Below are 5,000 nucleotides of genomic sequence, written 5' to 3'. Positions count from 1 at the left end.
TCTTTTAAAATTTAACATGCTGCAGGGGATGAGGTTTTTTAGTCTTGAGTAATGTGAATAACCACTGATGTTGCACGGTTTAATGTCAATGCTTAATTTAGATGTCCTTGACCTGGATTATGTAATCGCAGTTATAGGATTAAATGACGAAATCAATAATAGTAAGAAACTAAACAGGAAGTGTTAAAATCTGACCGGATGAAGCAGGAATTAAACCGTGTCACATTATTCTAAATGAGAGGTACATGGTGTGAAAAACTCTTCTGGTAACAAAATTAGAATTCGGAAATGTTGAGAGTATCTGCAACAATGCAGCTACTCAAACCAAAGGATTTTCCTTGTTGTGATAAAATTATTTAGTCACTTTCGGCTCCTTTGCAAGAAAACAGTCCTAAGTTAAGAAGATACTCCTACGCTTGATTACACAGCATGTGATGTGTGATGTGTAATATTATTATTATTATATTGCGCATTTTCTATAAGAATAATCAAATTAATGCACATTACAGACATTACAATAAATTTAAAATAAATTAAAAATAAAAACCTATTTAAAATTACTATGGAATCAATAAGACAGAAACTACACTATTTACAATTAGAAAAGTAATTTGCTGAGAAACTGTAAAAATGTAAATATAAAATAATTGTACTAACAAAATGCCTTGCTGAATAAAAATGTTTTAAGTTTCCGTTTAAAATCATTTGTGGTGCAAGCAGATCTAATGCCTATGGGAAGACTATTCCAAAGCCGTGGTGCTGCCCCCATGATGGATCGATCCCCCATGGTAACTTTTGTAAAACGCTTTGGGGTGCTCAGAAGAATCCCCTTATTATTTCATCATAAATCGTAATGGGATGGCAGTAAGACGAAAATTAAATCAATTAGATATTTAGGGGCTGCACCCTGGAGTACTTTAAAGGTGATCAAAAGGACTTTGAACTTGATACATCGGATAGGCAACCAGTGAAGTTGCTGAAGAAGCGACGTAATATGACAGTGTTTAGGTGTGCAGAAGATCAATAGCACATGACACAGAGTTTTTGCATATGATGGTCACAAACTCCATGGAGGAGACTGTTGCCATAGTCTAACCTACTGGTTATAAATGCATGAATCAGTTTCTCAGTACATTCACTAGTGAGGTCTTTTTGTACGTGTGGGATATTATACAGATAGAAGAATGCACTACCATATCCATGTCCGAGTCGAACCAGGAACCCAGATTTTTTGCCGAGTGTGCAGGGACTACATCAACATGGCCAACCCTAATACTACTGACAGACACTTTTGATAGCTGCTTGCTCGTTCCGGTCACCAGAAACTCAGTCGTATCATCGTTTAACATCAACTTTACATTAATCATCCATGAACGAACATCTGCGATGCAATTCTCCATAACATCTAGTGCCTCAGCTTCACTCGTACCCTCTAATGGGCGAAATGACAAGTATAATTGAGTATCGTCTGCATACGAGTGTGGATACGGCAGGTGAGATTTAATTTTTACTGAAAAGTTTGCTAGGATAGATAGTAAAAAGTACCTGACATCGCCCACTACTGAAACACTGCATCATTGCAATTCTTTACTCTGTGGCCTTCCGAATTACCAAATGAAAAAGTTACAGCACGTCCAAAACGCTGCTGCTCGTCTCATTACTCTTTCAAGTAAACATGAACACGTGATGCCTATTTTGTTTAATTCTCACTGGCTTCCTAGTCATTATCGTATCATGGTTAAAATTTTACTCATCACGTATAAAGCTTTTAGCAATCTGGCACCTTCGTACATTTGCAATCTGCTTATACCTTACATTCCATCTCGTCAGCTATGTTCATCATCAAAGAACTTCTTCATTTTCAGCATTTTAATTTGAGATTGTACGATGCAAGACCTTTCTCTGTGACACACTCTGGAATACTCCTCTCCCGTTTGACATTAAGAACAGTTCCTCAGTGTCCTTTTTTAAAAACAAACTCAAAACTTTCCTTTATAAAAAAGCATTTTTATAATTTTTGCCATTTTTATTTTAGTCATATATTGTATTGCTCTTGTTACGCACTTTTGAACTTTCTTTTGCCTTATCTTATTATTTATTATTATTAAAGCTTTTGGAAGGTGTCAGTCAACAACCGCACATACCTGCTGTTTCCACACAATTATGTACAAGTACAGCAAAATTCCTCAAAAAGGGTTGGGCTCTGAAACGTCCAAAGGACGAAAGAGATTTAACACCAACCAAAAAGAGCTACTTACATGAAAAATTCAGTCTTGGCCAAGAAACAGGAAATAAAGCTGACCCAAGAAAAGTGGCACAAGACCTGCGATATGCAAAGACAGAGAAGGGAGATTGTCGCTTCAAGTACAATGAGTTCCTCACACAGCAAAATAGGTCTTGTTTTTTAAGGAAAGCAGCCAAAGTGAAACATGGAGAAAAAGTAGTTTTGGCCATTGATGACAAACCTGTAGAGCAAGAGAGTGCCTACTCGACTTCGAAGAATCAAGTCCTTCATGATGTCCAGATTGAGCACCCAATCATCTATGACACTTACAATATTTGTCAGTTGAAACGCATCTGTGTCTACTTCGATCTAAGCATCGACAATCTTCCAAAGAGGGGAAAGGCACCTTACATTTCTTTGTTTTCCGAACTTTTACAATCCGGCTGCTCTTCTGTAAAGAATAAGCAGCCATAAAGCATTTTTTCGTTTGATTGTTAAGTTATCCCAATAGAATCTTTTTATCTTAGGCTCTTATCGATGAATATTTTGTAATGTTTATCACATGAACATCACACGCTCTCAATATGTGCAATTTTAGCAGCCCAAAAATTTAATAACAGTTTCTTTGGCATGAAATAGCAATATTTGATTTAGGCCATTAAATCTGGTGCTTCTTTATGCTGATAAAAATAGTCCAAAACGATACCGAAATTCAAAACCCCCTCCCAAAATAAGTATTCGTTGCAGCTTGAACAAAACATTACCAGAAGTACGGGCAACTATCCCTCTTAGCGATTTGATGTTTCGTTTTGAGTTTAGGGTTAGCCTTCATATAATTTTTTATCGATATTTTACCAATGAAGTGTGTGAAGTTGGCAAAAAGTGGGTGTGTGGTGGCTTAAAGGAAAATGGCTCTTTTCTCTAAAAATAAAACTAAACCAAGCTCAACTATATTTTTTCTATTACTAGCAAAACATAACCTATTTCTAGAAAGTATTTCAAGAAAGTTTTTCAAGATTTTCAAAAATGGCCATTTTATGAGGCCCTGGTCGATATATACTGTCATGTGCTCTTAATATTCCCCAGAGTCTGGTGTATTGACTCTGTATTGAATTTGTCTCATCACCACCAAAGCAGCTGGCTTACCACCCCCCCCCCCCAAACTCAATACAAAGAGATCATAAGCACATATCGTATTTACCCGTGCATAAGTCGATGCTGTGTATAAGTTGACCACCCACCCCCCCCCCCCCCCCCCATTTTTGATGGCCAAAAAAGCAATTTCTTAATTTCTTTGTTAAATGTTCATGGGATACTTATCTTGTATTCTTTGATTTCTGGAACTGTAGATACACAAAAAAATCAAGGCCTCAAGTGCTTAATAGTTTTGTGGTTCAGCAGTTGTTGTATATGCAGGCATTTTGTCTATGAGTTTTGAAAAGGTTCATACATGCAAACCTCAAAGTAACCTGTTTCGATGTTGAAGGATAAAGGGCTCTAGAGGATAAGCACAAAATCACAGAAGCAGGAGTCAATCTTTGAAAATGACTTGTGCAAGGTGTAATATACAATATCTCATATGACAAACAAAACAAAACCAAACACTACGAAGTTGCAAAAGCACTCAAATCAGCCAGGTTTGTAAAAAGAATAAAAACAACATCATTACTAAACAGCATTTTCAGGCAATGCAAGTGACAATGCTTGCACGCAAACATGAGGTATTGTGCCAGGTTACTAAGAAGTTGAACAATCATGTTTTAATTAAAGAAACAGAAATGCCTTTTTGAGCTTTCAGCTTTCGGTAAATGAACATTTTCAGTGTCTATTTCATGTTTGTGCTAGTGAGTATATTCAGCATTTAGAGTTGAACAAATCGTTTTTCATTTCAACTGGAATTATCGTGACATGTACCCATCAGCTTGGTGAATTTATCTCAACCATCTTTACCATCCCTGAAAAGGACGGTACAGTGAGGCTAATTCTTCAAAAAACCACATTTCAAAGTGGAAACAATACGTTCCACTTTAGGACTTGTGACCCCTAACTGCTGGACCATTATAGTGACCGAATACGAGTTTCCCGTAGTTAATACTTTTGTGACCCAGACAATATAATACTAAAAGGTAAATATTCTCTTGTAACCTTGCGTTGCAGTCTTTCTTTGCTATGGACTGGCATGGTCGTGACTTGAATTCGCGAGGTTCATACTCTGTAATATTTTGGAATGCAAGTGTTTTTGAAGTAATTCAGATGGAAAAACGATGCTGACATTTTCTGCGACATAAATAGGTGATTGTCGCACGCATGTAAACAAATTTAAATACCAGAATATCAACACATGAGTTAACTATTGTTAGCTCGCATTGCCCTGAAAAGCTGATTGCAAGGGGGCACTGGATGAGCTGTGGGACTGGAGACTATTCATTCAGTGCTTAAAAGAACGATGCTTGCATTAAATGCGCTGTTTTGTTATTCTGTGGTTATTTTATTAGATGCAAATGAGCATGGGGTGTTTCTTTGCAATCCCACCCCCTAATAGCGATAGACCATGATACAACCCCGCCCCAACCCTGGAGAGTGGGCTGAAGGGCTGCGTTGTTGGTTGACTGTTGACTTTTCCTTGGACCTATACTATTGTTTACTGAAATATCCTTAAATTGACTTTAGTGATTGCCAAACACCTTATCAGTGCCCACACTCAATGTTCAATATCTAACTTAATAATTCTGGTTGCCCTTTTCCTATTTTAATTAACATATGTTTTGATTTTCAG

This window comes from Montipora foliosa, chromosome 8, assembly GCF_036669935.1.
Source record: "Montipora foliosa isolate CH-2021 chromosome 8, ASM3666993v2, whole genome shotgun sequence".
In the NCBI taxonomy this organism is placed as follows: Eukaryota; Metazoa; Cnidaria; class Anthozoa; order Scleractinia; family Acroporidae; genus Montipora; species Montipora foliosa.
Note: the sequence above shows the minus strand (reverse complement) of the source record.